The sequence below is a fragment of the Leopardus geoffroyi genome, chromosome D2, assembly GCF_018350155.1.
Source record: "Leopardus geoffroyi isolate Oge1 chromosome D2, O.geoffroyi_Oge1_pat1.0, whole genome shotgun sequence".
Lineage (NCBI taxonomy): Eukaryota > Metazoa > Chordata > Mammalia > Carnivora > Felidae > Leopardus > Leopardus geoffroyi.
In genome coordinates, this window is record NC_059334.1 from 40295910 (window position 1) to 40312661 (window position 16752).

The following is a 16752-nucleotide window of genomic DNA, read 5'->3' on the forward strand; positions in this document are numbered from 1 at the left end:
TATTTTCAACACGGCCATTTTTCTTAATCCTGCTCTCACCCCTACACGGTCACTCCCCTACCCCCCTTGAGAGATGTTGCCTCCCCTCGGCCCCCACCACGCGGGTTTCTCCCGAGCTCAGGGCCAGCCCAATAGGAGGTAAGGCAGGGGGCGCCGACGCAGCACACCTTGGTGGGGCGCTCGCGGTGGCCCCAAAATGGGACAATGGGGAAGTCGGGTGACCAGGCCCCACCGCTGCTCGGGCAGCGCGGGCGGAAAGGCCGGGCGGCCTGGGGGAGGGGCGAGCGGGGGCCGGGTGGGGCGGGGCTGTGGGCGGGGCCCTCCGGGGGCCGGGGCGGAGCCGGGGCGGGCCCGAGGAGCGCGGGCGGCACTGCACCGCGCAGGGAAGCGGCGCTTTTTTCTCTGCTGCCGCCCGGCGCCGCGCCCCCGGCCCCGCCCCTCCGCGCCCCGCCCCCATCGCTCGGACGGCCCGAGTCGCGCCCTCCCACCCCGCGCCTCCGAACTTGCTCTAACTTCCTCGGCCGAGCCCGGCCGAGCCGCTGCCCCTGCCGCCGCCGCCGCCGCCGCCGCCGCCGTTGCCGCCACCGCCGCCGCCGCCGCCGCCGCCGCCGCTGCCGCGCCCGGGTGAGTGGAGCGCGGAGCCCCCCCCGCTAGAGCGTCGGGCCCTGCCCCGCTCATTGTCTGAGGCCGACCCCCCCTCCCGCCCCCCGAAGGCCCTCTGGGGACTGGGACTTATCCCCAGGTTCGGGCTCGACCCCTCCGGCTTCCTCGTCCTTGTCCCGGAGGCGGCCCCACGGGCGGCGCTGGCTTTGTCTGCCCAGATCGCCCGCGAGGGGCTGGAGGCCTTGGCCCGGACCCCGCTAAGCCGAACTCCGGCGCCGGGCGGAGTGAGAGCCTCAGCGGGCGACCAGCCTGGCGCTGGGGCTTCAATAGCCCTCGCCCTGTCCGCGTTCCCGGACGGGTGCGCGCCGGAGTCGCGCGGGGGTGGCAGAGCTCGGGGAGAGGGGGGCTGGACCGCCGCCTTTAGGGGCTCTGCCTCCTGTCCCCTGTAACGAACCCAGGGAGGGGCACTCCCTTCGGCTCGGGCCGAGGGTAGAGGATGGGTGCAGACCCGGGAGGGCCGTCCCCTCCCCTGCCCCGCGGTGGGTGTGTACCGAGTCGCTCACCCGGGCGGTGCGCCTCACTCTGCCCTGCACGGGTTTGGGGCGGCCCGAGTTTGAGTAGGTGGTGACCCAGCTTCTCCGCGTTCGTCGTTGGAGGTTGTGCTTGGGAGCAGAGCCGAACTCCTGACCTAACTGGAGCTTCGGTGGAGTTGGCTGGTCTCGCGCCGCTCCTCCTGCTGGGGAGGGGTGGTGGTGCGGGTGGGTGGAAAGTGTGTATGTGTGTGTAGGGGTGATTATGCGGCTGGGTAGGAAGTGTGTGTGTGTGTGTGTGTGTTGGGAGGGGAACCTCCGGCACACGTGTGAAGTTGGTCTGCTAGAAGCGCTCCCTGCTGTGGGGAGTCAGGGGGAAGGCGATGGCCCCAGTACTGGCAGTGGCCTCTGGCTGCCAGCGGCGATGAGTGCGGCTGTGTGTGTGTACAAGCTGAGCGACTGTCCCGGGGTGCTGGTGTCTGGGGGGCATCAAGTCATGCTGAGACACCAGTGCAGGGCGTTAGAGTGGAGCCTCTGCGGGTGTGCTCACTCTAGTGATCTGCTCCCTAGAGGTCTTCCTTCCCGGATGGGGGTGGCTGGGGCTGATAGGAGTGGGTGTAGCTGCCTGCCAAAGCCTCAAAAGTAGCCTTCCAACTACCCTTTGACCTCAAAGAAGGGGAAGTTAGTGTCTGCTGAGTGCTTGGGCCACCCTTCCCTCTTTGTGAAGGGAAACCTGGGGTCTAGGCCACCAGAGCCCACCCAGCACCCCTTTATCCCTTCTACATTCAACTAGCCCAGTGGTTGGCAGAGGCACCCTTCCTTCCTTCCAGAGATCCTCCTGGGACCCTCAGAATGCAGCACATACTCTTCCATCTTGGCCCCATGTACCCTTCTAGCTCCTCTCTCAACTGCCTCCAAACTTTGTTCCAGTCCGATGATCCCTAGGGTCTGGGAGACAGGCCACCAGAGGGATTTTCCCCTCCTCTCCTGCTGCATCGCGCTTTGTTCCCACCTTCAGCTGGAGAATTTCTTGCTCTCTCCATCCCCACATCTTTGAACTGCTCCGCTTGGACCATCAAATGTGACTTTCAGGTCATTTAACAAAGCATGATGGAGAGTCTGTGGGGTGCCAGACGTGCCAGGTGCTGTTGGCAGGCACTGTTCCAGGCTCACAACTCCCTGAGAGACCGTAGGCCCTGTGTGGTCTTACAGCCCAGCCTGGACATAGGTGGTCGGTGCTCAGTGGTGTTTTATTGATTTGTACTTGGTCTCCCCTTAGGCAGCATTATTATTCAGGCAAGCGGGAGTGCAAGCCCACTGGTGCTTCTGGAGGTGGCTCCTTTAGGAAGAAAAGGCATGGAGGGGAAGGGGCTGCAGAGGGTGGGCTGCCCAGGGAAGTTCCCTCCTTTACCAACTGGGCAGCTGTGCTCATCTCTGAGGACAGGTGAGGGTGCCTCCCTCCCCATATTTGAGGATGGGAGGACAAAGCTCATGCCCTGTGTTGGAGGGGAGGGGACTCCGCCCTGCAAATCATGGTGATAGTGGAAGCCAGGGAGTTCTGGGCTTCCAGAAACATTATCTAAGGCCTCACTTGGGTCACCATGTGCTCAGAGATTGGACTTATTTTCTATTTGGCCTTGCCTACAGAGTGCCATTGTGCCAGTCCTGGGCAACCTGTGCTGGATGTAAAACCTAGTGGAAGTTACGGACAAGTTTGCAAGCAATTCCGTGCACGGTTTAAGAGTGTGGTAACGGTGAGTTTACTGAGACTTACTCTTGGTGGACACAGATGCCAAGCTCTTTCCTGAACACTTCACTTGCTTGAACTCATTTAACCCTTGACACGACACAGTATGATAGATAATGTTATATGCCCCATATGACAGATGAGGAAACTGTTCTGGAGAGGTCACAGACTAAAGTCTCAGTGTGAGCAGGTTTTCTCATTTCTAATGTAGACTGTGCCTTCGTATGAAAGTTGGTTAGTACACTGCACAAGCCTGGCCCGTAGTGGAGCTACTAGGTCCTTCAATGCAGCGGCCCTTTTATCCCCTGCTTCTGAAAGCATCTCATCGGTCCGGGCACGTAGCAGGCACCCCGGAACCCCTGTTGAGTGACGGGTGAAGTAGCTTCAGCCTCCCTTGGGCCAGCGAATGGGCCCACCAGCACTGCCATGCAGAGAAGATTGGGGCGTGAGTCACGGCCTCTATCTGTCTAGATAGATCTGGGTTTGCTGTGGTAACAATCCCCAAATCTCAGAGGCTTAAAGCAGCAGAGGTTTATTTATTGCTCGCACCGCATCCGTCCCAAATCTGCTTTCTGTTGTTCTCACTGTGGAACCCATGCTGATTAACTGGAACATTCCTGGTCTCTTGGACAGGGGGACAGAGCTCATGACCAGTCTCACCCTGGCTCTTAAAGCTTCCACCTGGAAGCGGCATTTCACTGGCCAAAGCAGCCACGTGGGCCTACTTATACCTACAAGGTGGGGTGACGAAGGGGATTGGGAATATTTGGTGAGTGGCACTAAATGCTTACCATCTGCCTCCCGTGGTGCCCTCCTCTGTGATTTCTTCCCAAGGCCTGGGTCTGAGTGTCACCAGAAACAGTGATCGTGAATTAAAGAAGCACTGTTTAGGCTAAAGATGAATCGAAGCGCCACATTTGAAGGGCAGAGGTAGGGTGAACAAGAAAGCATGTTAGGGTGGGAACAGGTAGTCTGCAGAGGCAGCCTGCTGGTCTGATCCCGCGCGAGTGACTTGGGTTCCTTGGGTTTTCATTTATTCATTTGTGGGCCCAAGGACTAGTGAGTTCCAGGCCATGGATGATTTCTACTAAGCATATATTCAGCTCCTAGCCCAGTACTAGGGACTGTGACCTGGGTTAATGAGCCTTGTTTTCTGCTGCTCAGTCCTAGTGGCCTTTGAAGAGGGATGTTAATGTCTATGCGACAGAAAGTTGGCTCCTGCTCCAGCCCTTGGAGTTCAGCCCATGGAGTTCTTGGCCTTCCCCATGTTTTACCTGTATGTGGCTAGTAGGGTCAGCCACCTTTTCTAGAAACAGGAGCAGGTAGAGGCACCCCTCTAGGTCTTCACCTTCCTCTTCCATTTCTGAGACTCTGGGGCTGAGCTTGTAGGCCTGCGGGTGTGGGGAAAGGAAAGGTAGTGAGTTACTAAGGGACAGAATCCCATGGAGAAAAGCTTGATTGGGTGTGGGGCTGGGGTGATTCTCTGGCCTGTTGAAGGGGGCGGAACCCCTCTGTTCACTGCAGTTTTCCACTCAAGTTGCCCTTGCAAGATGTTAAAGAGCCCACCACACTGTGGAACTTGCTTTTGTGCTTTGTCACCTGCTTGTTCTTTGGTGACTTCCAGCAGGGCCAGGAAACGCTGGTGGAGGCGTGAGACCTCAGGTTCTTCTGCACTGGGTTAACTTACTATCCTTCGTCCTATTTCCTCCTTTTCCAGAGCCTCTGCTTTCCCACCTCTGGAAAGAGGGAGAGGTCATGGTGGGTTACCACAGCGGGCTTGCTCCTGGCTGGCCGTCATAGTTCCCAGGGTACTGCGTAGACCCGTGCTCTGTGAATCTTCGGTCCAGGTGAATGGCAACTGGCTTGTCTTCTTTTCCATTATAGCGGTGTCCTCCATGAATCTGTGTGGGATACTCATACTTGTCTCTACGTCCATTTTCTCCCTCACGGCATGTTTTCTGGCTCAGACAAGGGCAGGTGCCTATGTGGGAACAGCACAGGCCCTGGTTGGTGGGAAGTGTTCAGAGCCTCTGCCAGTGAAGCATTAAGACGAATAACCTTGTTCGGCCTGTAGGGTGGACAGTGGGGAGGCCAGCTTTCGGGTTGTATCTGCTTTGTAGCCGAGTGACCCTGTAGACACGTCTTGTCTTTGATTTTGTTTTCTTTGTTCCTCCTCCTGGACTTGATGTTCTCATCTGTAATGAGGGAGGAATCTGCCCTTCCTGTCTCTCATGGGGTTACTATAAAACTCAAGTGCACACTTCAGGTCCGGGAAGCAGAATGTTAGGCCTGACACTCTGGTTTGGGGCTCAGCAAAGTGCTCACCAGCAGCTGGTTCCGGGAACCCCACTTCCTCTGCTCTTGGGCTTGGTGGGGTTGGGTGGGGCTGGGCCAGGCTCTGCTGTGCTGTGGTTTTTCTCTTGGAGGCCTGGTAAGCTGAGCTTCAGTGGGCCTGGGCAGGCTGGGATTAAACTCTTCACTTCTTGAGGTCTGTCCGTTCTGCTTCCCTTGCTGAGCAGCCAGAGAGAAGGCTTAGAATCCTGGCGTCCATCAGCTAGATAACTGGAGGGACTGGCTCCTCTCTTCTTGGGGGTCTGTCAGCCTGTGCTGTGTGGCAGAGAGTCATGGCAGTTGGCTCTACAGCGGCCCCCGGGATCCTGGGTAAGAGGTGAGCTCCTGTTGCTGCCTGAGACTGTGTTTCCTGGAATTTGGCAGAGCTGAGGCTGGGCTTTCCCGCAGGGCTGTGGGTTGGGGGAGAGGTGGACCAGGACAGGGACCGACCAGGACAGGGCAGGGCTCGAGCCTGAGGAGAGAGGTTTGGTGACCTCTCTGGGTTTTCCCTGATTGTGGGTCCCCGCTGCTGGTATCTGTGCCAAGCTACTCTGCAGGGCCCAGAGAGCTTTGAAAAAAAAAAAAAAGAGGCTTTGAGGAATTCCTAGTGGTGACACCCAGGAGAGAGTCCTTAGCAGCAGCTGGAATCAACCGAGTGTCCTCTGAATCTCTTTCCTCTGCATCCCGAGGTCTGAGTGGCAAGTGGTAAGCCTGAGAGGCCCGAGGGCCACAGCATGCGCCAGGATGCATGGTCCCAAGGCAGGGTGTTGTGCTTCAAGCTTCAGAAGCCCGTCGGGGTGCCTGAGGAAACCTGGGCTTCTCCGAAAGTTGGCCATAAGGAAAAGAGCCACCTCAGCTTCAGATTGGGGCCTCCCGGCCGCTGCCAACTGCTCCGAGGAGAGGCTCTGGTTGCCCACTGAGTGACCGTTGTCGTGAAGAGACCTCCCTAACGACTAACCAGCCTGCAGATTGGTTGTCTTATTTTAGGCCTTTACTCCTAGGCCAGGCAGACGGGCCTGTCCCTGGAGCTTGGTGGGGGAGGCCCGCCCCAGCCCCAGACCGAGTGGTTCCCCCGTTTGGGGACCAGGAAGATTTGAAGCTCCATGTTGTTAAATAATTATTCTGACACTTTAAGACAGTAAAGCAGACTTGATGTAGGACTTGCAGCAGACAGAAGGACTTCTGCCTTAGGGGTTTGCTAACAGACCTCAGGATTCTGCTGAAGGCCGGCTAGGGGGTCAGCTGTTACCTGAGGGTTATTGGAAGAGGAGGAACTGGTCAGACACGGAGGGCAGGGGATTCTGGCCAGACGGACCCAGCAGGATTCTTTCTGAAACTGGACGGAGATGGAAGCCCCAGGCCGGACCTGGCTGAGCGGAGGGCTTGGAAGAGCCTAAGTCTGGTCAAGGAGAGATTGTGCGTCCGTGTTTGAGGCTTGCAGCAGCCCGCGTGCGGTCCCTGGTCCTGCTCCCGGTTCCCGCCCGGCCTGAGCTTCCCGCTCTTCCCACTTACTTCTCAGGAGCGGTGGCTCTCCTTGTTTCCAGAAACCGAGTCTTTTCAGCAACTGCTGGCTCCTCCCTCTCAGCCTGTTGGACTGCCCCTGAGCACCCAGGAAATAGTGTAGACCCGGGGGCTGGGCTCCCTGTGGGCCCCCGCCCCCCCTACTGTCTCCTGTTGCCAGACCTGTTGGGTGCCAGACCACAGCCCCTTGGCTCCCCGACAACCCTCCCTGTTTGACTCTTGTTTCTTGGCCTCCGTACCTTGTATTTCTTGCTCTCTCCATCCTGGGCAAACCAGTCTGACAGCTTTGTGCATCACCCTCCTCTCGGCCTAGGGACTGGGCTGCCTCATTTGTCTGAGCTGGGCCCAGGGAGCTGCTGGGGGGTGGGGGGGGAAGGGGGGCGGGTCTCCTCTCCCTGTCTGGGCTGTGTACTGGGGGCTTCTGGGTGGGAGCCCCCAGCCTTCTTCGCCCTGTTTAAGGCCTTCCCGTCCCTGCAACCAGCCAACCGTGTGTGACGCTCCTTGCTTTCTCTCTGCCCCTCCTCTCTACTTGGTCAGTCCTCACACTGATGACCTTGTTTGGTGCATCTTCTACTCCTGGGGGACCTTCTATCTCAACAGCCAACTTTTTAGGAAGGAGGCCACCTGCTGTTGTGAGTAAGAAGGGTGTGTGAAGAAAACCTCTTGGCTGTGGGTTCGGGGGCCTTCCTCCGTCCTGACGGCTCCAGGCCAGAAGCTGGCTCTGTTTCCTCATTCTGCCTGCCACAGTCGATGTCTCTCCGTGAAATAGAAGTAATGGTATAAATATGGATACATTTTGAGGGGGCATGTTGACAACAGAGTCTGCGGTGGTAGCAGTCGGGATTTCATTCCCCGGGGAGCCAGGAGGAGGGCGTGGTGTGTACCCAGGTGCGGAGGTGGCCCAGGGCCCCTCTGGGTGCGGGTAGTCCTGAACCGAGCCGCTTTCTTGTGGGAAGACAGGTGAGGTAGTGGGGCAGGTGCCAGTGCAGATGCTGCAGGATTTGGTTGTTGAGCATCAGTGCTTGCTTGGGGGTGGGGGCCTTGCCCACTCATGCAGGAAGATGGTTGCAGAGGTCTGGCAGAGGCTGGTCTTGGTCTGATGGAGGGTTCTAGCATTTCGGGGAAAGAGCTGCCGAGGAGTTGCTCCGGGCTCATCGACAGGGGCGGGGACTTGTTTCCTAGCAGCTGAGGTTTGAGGGCTCCAAGTGCCAGCCTGATTCTGCTCGTTGTGAAATCTCATTTGTAATCTCTGGTTGGGGGTCTACAGATGAACACTGAACAGCCATTGGAGAGCGTCTTATGGGATAGGGGAGCCAAACATACATACTTCCCCTCTGTCCAGCCTTCTTTCTCTGTGGCCTGGGTAGTCTGTGAACTTGAGGTCAACAGGAGATCTTTGCTGTGGTGGCCAGGGGTGTGGTGGCACTGAGTGGGGGCCTAGTTCTGCTAGGTAGAAAGAGTTCCATTCACGAACCACTCCCTGCCTTCCAGATGGTCTCACCCAAATGGTCTGGCCAGTAGGCATTGTGTCATACCCTTCAGAAGCAGGAGAGACTGGGATGGTTATTATATTGTTCCTCAGGGGGAAAATCACTTGGAGGAAATACATCAGCGCTTCTGAGTGCACAGTATTTATTGACATGCAGTTAAAGGAGGCTTTTAAACAACATATATGTATCCCTCTAGTAAGGAATAAATGTACAAACCTATCTCACGACTCCATTTTGCAGTTCCTATTTCCTGAAAGGTGTATATATATATATATATATATATATATATATATATATATACACACACACACACACACAATATATGGTTTAGTAGCTAAGGGATTGGGGTTTTGAGCTGGGATTTTGGAGAAACTGTTTTTAGCCTGTACTTGGAGTTGGGCCAGGCCTAGAAATCTGTTGAAATAGCTTTCTTTAACTGCTAAAATTGGGATGGGTTCGTACCACTAAGATCTTGAGCCTCACTGATGGCTGGGGAGGGCCCTGGAGAAGGGTCCGTGCTGGAGGCCTGGGATGCCTGCGGTTCAGCCTCCTCCGGGCACAGGCCTGAAGCTTGGGGGCTTACGGTCTCACCGCAGAGTGCACCTGCCTACAGGTGGCCCTCCTTGTGGAATAACCTCTGGTTTCCTTCCTGCCTTTGTCAGAATCTGCTCTTGGTCTTCCTGGGAAAGCTTGTATGTATGTGGGGACCTGGGGCGGAGTAGTGAGCAGGGAGTTCTCTGAGGTGGTGCTACTCTTTCTGGATCACAGACGCTGGCACCCCTTCCCCTACTTTGCTCCTCAGCCCCTTGTTCTAGGGAGATGCCAGAAGCTGCATGCAGGGAGAGGTACAGGTGCCATGTGTGAGTGTGTGTGTGTGTGTGTGTGTGTGTGTGTGTGTGTGGCTACAGCCACAAACTTCAGGGATTGTATGTAAGTATGTATGTATGTATGTATGTATTTATTTATTTATTTAAATGTTTATTTTATTTTTGAGACAGACAGAGACAGAGCATGAGCAAGGGAGGGGCAGAGAGAGAGAGAGAAGCAGAATCTGAAGCAGGCTCCAGGCTCTGAGCTGTCAGCACGGAGCCTGATGTGGGGCTCGAACTCATCAACCATGAGATCATGACCTGAGCCAAAGTCAGACTGTCAACCGACATGAGCCACCCAGGCGCCCCTAGGGATTTTAAATGTCAATTTAAGTTTAACTTTTAGTTAAAATGTATACATGATAAAAAAGCACATAAAGATATACAGTGAAAATGAGCATTTCCATGCCTGACCTCTTCAGTTCTGCTCCCCTGAGGCCTCTGTCACATGTTGGGTGCCTAGGCGAGCGTGCCTGTCCTCCTCCCTCCGTTATCCCCTTGCTGGTATGCTAATTCCTCTGTACTTTGTGAATTTTACTCTAAAGTGTAGCTTTAGTCCATTCTTTTTAACAGCGACCTGTTCTTCCGCTGCATGGTAAACTGTGATTCGCTTTGTCAGCCTCCTATGGATGGACATTGAGGTTGCTTTCAGTACCAATTTGGCTTCTAGAAGCCGAGCTGCAGGAATGCCTTGCACATGCTCATAGGTCTGTAATAGGCCACTGGAGGAGGAGTCTAGGCACTGGGTGCTTACAAGAAAGGAAGCATGTTGTTTTGATTCGGGAGAGGGGGGAAGGAAGGTTTCCGAGTTTTTCTTTCTTGGAGGGATCTTGTATTTACTTCTGCAAACAGAGTCCGGGGCTGGAGGGGAGACTGGGGTGCTGGTGTCCTGGTTTCCACTGCAGTCTGTTTTGGTTCAGCTCAGGTTATCCAGCCTCCACGGAGCACCTGTTGTTTGCGTCCGTTGGCTGTGCCCTGTGCGCGCCCAAAAGCGTGATACAAGAGTTCGAGGAGGCAGCCAGTGCCAGATGAGGTCTGGGGAGGGAGGAGAGACTTCGAAAATGTGGGTATGACCAGGCCCAGGAGTGTGTGGGACTTGGGTGGGGGGCTGGGGGCATGAGCCTGGAGTCTTGGCTGAGAAGCCAGCAGGGGCTGGGCATTTGCTTTCTCCCTCAGTTTTGGGGGTCGCTGTGAGGGTCAGGCATCCTGTCGTGGCCTCCTTGGACTTTCTGTGGCTCTGGGATCCCCGTCTCCTACCTGCTTTGCAGCCCCAGCTTCGTCCACCCTGTGATTTTAAAGGCCTATGTGTAAGGCACCTGGTGTAAATAATAGATGGGCTTTCTCTTTGGAGCAGGTGCCAAAGCAGAAGCAGAGGGTGGGGGGCGGGGGGGCGGTGAGGGCAGCTGAGTGTTTCCTCCTGGCTTGGGTTGGGGAGAGGGAGGGCGGAATATGAGAGACGGTGCACGTGGGAGCCATCCCCTGGCATCCTCCTGGGAGTTCTGGGAGCTCTCTGGCTGTTTCCCCATCCCCGTGGCCACCGTGTGCCTCCGAAGTGACCACAATTTTTCCCTTTGTCGCTCTGGCTGGGCAGGGCTAGAAGTGGGGAAGTTTTAGGGCTGGCTGGCAGATAGCCCTTCCTAAACAGAAAGGTGGCTGTTGTGACCCTGATCTGGTGGGTTGGATGCCTGTGCCCCTGCCCCGTCTCGCTCACCATTGCTATTTCTTGCTGCCCCTATGAGAAGTCCAGAGCTTTCCATGCCCACAGCTCTGTTGTATGGGGCTCTGGGGCCTGGGCAGCACAGAAGTTCCTATTGTGGCCGGGTGGCAGCTAGGGCTGACCTGTAGGGCTAAGGAGGTGGGGCCTGGGGCCTGACAGTGGAGCTATTCACAGGCTCTGCCCTGGTTTCCTGCTGCCTCCCATTGTGAATTTTTTGAGCAGGGGAGGGGAGGAGGAGAGGGGGTGGCCAGGGCTGCTATTGTTGCTGGCAGCAGGAGCCCATTATGCTCACAGAAGTCTTTGGTAGACCGATCTTAGCCACTCCGGGACGCTTTTGTGTTTTGTGATGCTGGCTGAGCTGCCCAGCCTGGACTCTGCCCTCTCCCAGCGCTCCCTGCCCTCCAACCCCCCCCCCCCCCCTACCCCCGCCATCCCTGGAGGTCTGGATGGGCCCTGCTCTTCCTGGGTACCTCCATCAGGATCTCCATTCCCCTCTCTCAAGTCTCCATGCTGTGCTCGGAGCCACCCCCCTCCCTGGGAAGAGTTCTGAGCAGCTGGGCAAGGAGTGGGGGTGCCTGGTCGCTGTCCCATCAGCCACCTGCCTGCCTGCCTGCCACCTCTGGGAGTGGGTCCTGCCTGAGCTCTCCTGGCCCAGCTGTGCCCTTGGATGGGGGTCAGGTGCATGCCTGGGATGCTGTCAGTCTCGAAGGCTCCCCTCTCCTTTGTACCTCAGTGCTCAGCCCAGTGTCCCCTGTTCCTCCCTGGAGCACTCAGATGCAGAAAAGCTTGCTTGCTAGTCGGCTGGCCTGGAGCCTTCAGGCTGCCTGAGCCACGGCCATTTTCCTTTGTTCTGCCGTCTCCGGACTCTTGAATCTCAGGCAGGCGGCAGGCTGGGCAGGCAGCCGGCGGCAGGCGGTGGGTGTGCAGCACCAGCGGAAGCCCTTACGACATGAGTCTTTCCACTGAGCCAAAGGCATTCAATCCCCTGGCTGCACTCAGTTCCTCCAGCTGCACCCCTGTCTCCCCAGGGGTGTTGAGATCTCTGTTTGGTTAGAGAAGGTCACCGCCTCTTACTGGATCAGTATCATGGTGACTTGTACAGTGGGGACTGAGAGAGGTCCCACCTGTTTGTGGCCACTGCGGGTGTGAGAGAGGGGGAGAGAGAACACAACAGTGCCTTGGGAATGCTAGCCTCCTGGTCTTTGGCAGAAAAAGCTACTCCCAGGTACCAGGTGTGGTCCTCCTTTACCTCCTGGCACCCTGTGATGAAGTCTGTGGAGGAAGAGCTCTTGGCATTAAGTGGCAGGGGTGGTTGAGAGTTTTTTTTATTTTGGTCTCTGTATGTCTGTGGGGATTTTTCTCCCAATTGAGGGGACCCGTCCCTTGTCCCTGTGTCTCACCTCCCCCAGTTTTTGGTTGGCACAATAAGCTTCCTCCTGGGGGGCTGGTCTCACCCACGTGTGGAGTTAACAGGCAGAGCTGAGGGCTACTCCCTGGCACCTGTTCCTGGAGTTGTGCCCACCCCAAACCAGAAATCTCCTGCTTTCTAAACTCAACCACAGCCAGAATCTGTAATAGTCACCTGTCTTTGAAGTAGAGTTGCTTTGCATGAGCACTAGTAACTTTCTCTGTTTTTCTTTTGTTTAGTATTTTATTTTACCCTTTCAAAACCCATCCATCCTTGAGATCAGCCTGGCTGATTGTAGGGGAGGAAAAATAATTTTCCCCCTGCCCTTCATGGTTCTTGGCTGAGACCTCCTGTAAGAAAAGACAGATTAACAGGAGAAAAACAAACAAGTTTAGTAACATGTCCACCTCCTGCATGCATGAGAGATCCAGGAAAACTTGAGGAACTTCATGAAATGGCCCATGCCATCACCTTTTTCAGCTGAAGACACAAGAAAGATGGTTGGGGCTGGGGTGTGTGTGTGTGTGTGGGGGGGGGGTTGGGTGGGGAAGACCTGGAAACAGGGTAAGGTTGTTATGCAGATTTAAGTTTGTGTCTCCTTTGATAAGACTATCTTGTGATTTAGTGTCACCTTTATCTTCCTGGTGCTGAGAGCAAACACCCTTCCAAATGGAGATTTCCCTTGTAAATGTAAATTTCCCTTCGGTAACTTCTATTCCGGTTTTCAGCTCTTCTCCTGTGCCTGCTGTTTTAAAAAAAATAACAAGATCAAGATAATCCTTATGCCAAAGAGGCAAGTTTCGGGGTGGCAGATTCTGCTCGGTCCCTCATTAGCCAAGTCTCACAACTTAGGAGGTGAGTTCCAGCCCTGGACAGGGTTGCACTTTGGAGTATCATTTTAGCAAATGTTGTACACGACTCAGCAAAAAAGAGCGAAGTTAACTTTCAAATGCATTGAAACACAGGCGCTGCTTTTCCGGTAGCTGGACCCGGGCAGGGTTGGGAAAGCTCACGATTGGGGCACGGTGCTCTGGAAAAAGCACATGGAGGTAGAAGGCTGGGGTTGAGTCCCACCTGTGCCACTGGCTCTTTCCGAGGTGACCTTGGCAATTCATTTCCATGGGTGCCTGTCTCTGGAAAATGGAAGGGTTGCACAGATGAACTTTGGAAACTTTTTAGCTGTGACTCTTTGAATTCTTTGAGTCTAAATCCAAAATGGCTGCTCACTACCTTGAGAGCCCCTCTTGCCAACTCGGGATCTTTTGGGGAAGAAATGTTACCAGATGAGATTAAGGAGGCCTTTTCTTCCTTAGGTTCTTGAGGGAGTCACCCCACAGATGTCCATTGTTTTTCACAGGGAAACCCATTCACCCTGAGGCCTGCCCTACACTGTCAGTTCTCAGGGGCTGGGTGTGGCAGGGCGGGAGTAACTCTTCTCTTGGGAGGGCCACATCCCTTCAGTGAAAAAGGAGTTGCCGGGGGAGGAGGAAAGTTAAGTTCTTCATTTGACCTTCCCTTCAATGGGGCCAGCCTGTTAAAAGTAAAAACAGGGTGCCTGGGTGGCTCAGTTGATTGAGCTTCCGACTTCGGCTCAGGTCATGATCTCACAGTTCAGGCTGTGTGCTGACAGCTCGGAGCCTGGAGCCGGCTTCAGATTCTGTGTCTCCTGCTCTCTCTGCCCCTCCCCTGCTCGTGCTCGCTCTCAAAAATAAACAAACATTAAAAAAATTAAAAACAAAAGTGAAAACAAAACGCTTGAGATAGAGACACCTTCTGTACGTAAATATCCCCTTTCCTCATCTGGAGGGGGCGGCTAGGCTTAAATTTTGCCTTTATTTTGTTGTAGATTCCAGAAGGCGACACCATCCTTTCACTGGTGCCCCTTTAGGGTTGGTTCCTGGCCCTTTATCTGCCTTTCCCCACCCAGCCAACATCCCCTGGGCCTCTTGTGCCTGCCGGCCCAGTGGCTTTCCTCCCATTGTCTGCCACGCCTGGATCAGCCTCTGTGTCACTGCCCTAGGCTCTGTGTTTATGCCCTGCGTCACAGGAGGCCTTCGGTCTTGGTAGACGCCCAAGAGGCAGGGAGTCCGGCTTCACCAAGTCCTTTGGTTAGCGTAGCTTCCACAGCTGTGAAATGGGAATAAAAATAACCTGTGCGGATCCAGGGGGATGCACTAAAATACCACACAAATCGCAGAATTAACGCACTGCTCCAGGAACGCGGACTGTGTCCCCGGAAACGTACTCCCAATAAAGGTGGCTGGGCTCTCCTCCCTGGACTTGCCCTAATGGTTGTTTTCCTTCTTGAGTGCTGTGGCTTTTCTGATGGGCACCTCACACCCTCTCTGTTCAAAGCACGGCCCCCAGGCCTGTCTCTGGGCCGCAGTGGCAGCACCTGGGAGCTTGTTGAGAGGCAGCCTTGACATTTTAACCAAATTCCCAGGTGATTTGCATACACTTTCAAGTTTGAGAAGCCCTGGCTCAGACACCTTTGTTCCGCCTGCCTGTTGCTCTAGCACCTTCCTTAGTCTGTTTTGTGGTTTTTGCAGACCTCACCCTCTTGCCCTCCTGAAAGTTGTCCACTTGAAACAAGTCTGGCAACTCCGACTCCCCAGCTCCTGCCATCTGGGGTGTGCAGTTTCCGGAGGTATCCCTGGGTGCCGGGTGGGGAGGCCGGGCTGGGGAGGCCGGCGGAAGTGGGGGGGGGGCGGGGGGGGGTGTCTCGGAGGGAGGGCTGGGGCCCCGAGAAAGCCCCCCTCCCCTCGGCTGGCAGCTGTGGGCACCTCCCCCAAGCTTGCTGGCGAGGTCATCTTTGGGGCACAGAGCCCAGGGGGTAATTGGAGCCCTCCTTTGTGAAAGGGTGGCAGGGAGCTTCTCTCAGCCATCTGGTGCCACTTGCCCCGCCCCGCCTGTCCCAGCTGGACGACAGGATCAGAATCAGGTTGTAAATGTTGTTTTCTTGTAGAAACACAAAACATCCCACAGAAAGATGTTTTGGTGTATGTCGAAGTTAAAAGCAGTACTCCAGAAAGGGGACTATAAATTTTTTTTTTGTAGCAGAGAAAAGTTGAATCTGGCCTTCCTGGTGTCGCTAGGATCGCCTGCCCACCTTCTGTGTTCTGGTGGGGTGTGTGGGGGTGAGTGCTGCTGGGTTGGGGGAGAATGGGCTCCCTGCTCAGCTGCTGGGGCCCCCCCTGGCCTTCAGGGACTCCGTGTAGGGACTGAGCGCTGATCTCAGACCCCTCTCAGCCTTTTCAGCAGTGTCCCACCATTGATTTGCATTTTTTTTAAAAAAGAAATCTCTCCTCCCACCCCCCTCCATTCCTTTCCTCTTTATGTTTTCAATGCATGACGTTTTATTTATTTTTTTTCTAGCAGGCTTCACTTTTCTTAGCTTGTTTGGGAAGTTTGTTTTGTTTTCTTTGCTCTGTGAACCTTTCTCCCCCGGCTGTTTGCATTGCTGGGAGGAGGCCAGAAGCCAGGCTCTGCCCTGGCCTTGGAGCGTTCCCTGCCTGGAGCAGGATTACGGGGTGCTCCCAGTGCTGTCCTTGGAGAGAAGTGGGTTGGTCGTCCTAAAACACTGCATACTGTAGCGTGGGCTGTGCAATTTTGCGTAGAGGCGTTTTTTAACATTTTAGAAACACAATCTTTCTGTGTTTCAGGCATGGAAAATGGGAGGAAAAGGAGGCAGTGTGTGTCATTCTGAGTTCTCTTACATAGTTTTTTGTTGGGGGAGCGCAGGTGGGGGTGGGGCAAACTCCACAGAGAACATTTCAGGTCTGCATTGGACGCACAGGTCAAATCTTTGCAGCGCGCTGGAGCAGCTCCCCTAAGGGCGCCGGAGACTCCATTATGGGAGCAGAAGTGACTTCTCCCTGCGAGGGGACTCACTCATCACGCGGAACATCTGTGGCGTGCAGGGCCCCAACTGTTTCCCCTCTGCAGGGGCAGCTGCTCTGGCGTGTCTTGATCCCATCTGCAGGGCCTGGCCCAGAGCTGGGGACACACCTGGGGCTGTGTTGATAATCGCCTTGGACAGTCTTGGGGGTGAGAGACAGTTGGTCGCTCTGTGTTGCGTGGCGGTGTGGTGTCCCTGTCTCAGGGCAAGTTGGTGACTGTCTAGATGTGGAGCCCTCCTGTCGTTCACGATGAAACCACCAGCTCTGTGGTGCCTTTCCTGACCGGCTTCCCACCTCGTCCTTCCTTCCTGTGCACGATCCTGCCCTCCAGCACCTACCTGACTCACTCCGTCCCTGGTAGAAGGAAGTGTGGCCCGAGTCCCCTGAGTCAGGCACCCGCCCCACTGTGAGCTCTTCACCCCCACGGCCTCATTCGGGGTGCCCCACACGCAGCAGGTGTCCAGACACGCAGAATCAAGTCCGAGGTGTTGTGTCTCCCACAACAAAAGCCTTTTCACCGGGAGGGACTGGCCTAACGAGTTTGTGCACTGATGGATTGCTTGCCGCCTCGTCCTCAGTCTGGGGAGCCCTTGCCTCAGGCCCTTAGTTGAGAATTTCACAGTGGACAGAGGGCCCA

General features: G+C 55.6%; 1 protein-coding gene across 5 annotated transcripts in view; it reads left to right on the forward strand.

Moving 5' to 3' along the window:
- The first annotated feature begins 541 nt into the window (after positions 1-541).
- TSPAN14 (tetraspanin 14) overlaps positions 542-16752 on the forward strand; it is a 57779-nt gene continuing 41568 nt past the window's right edge. The window contains exons 1-2 of one of the 5 annotated variants that reach the window (XM_045437854.1): positions 578-624; positions 2781-2887. The gene's annotated coding sequence lies outside the window, so the exon portion shown is untranslated. Of the gene's footprint in view, positions 625-2769; positions 2888-5436; positions 5549-13046; positions 13072-16752 lie in introns of those variants that run through there. The other 4 variants (XM_045437857.1, XM_045437855.1, XM_045437856.1 and 1 more) reach the window with 4 other exon arrangements.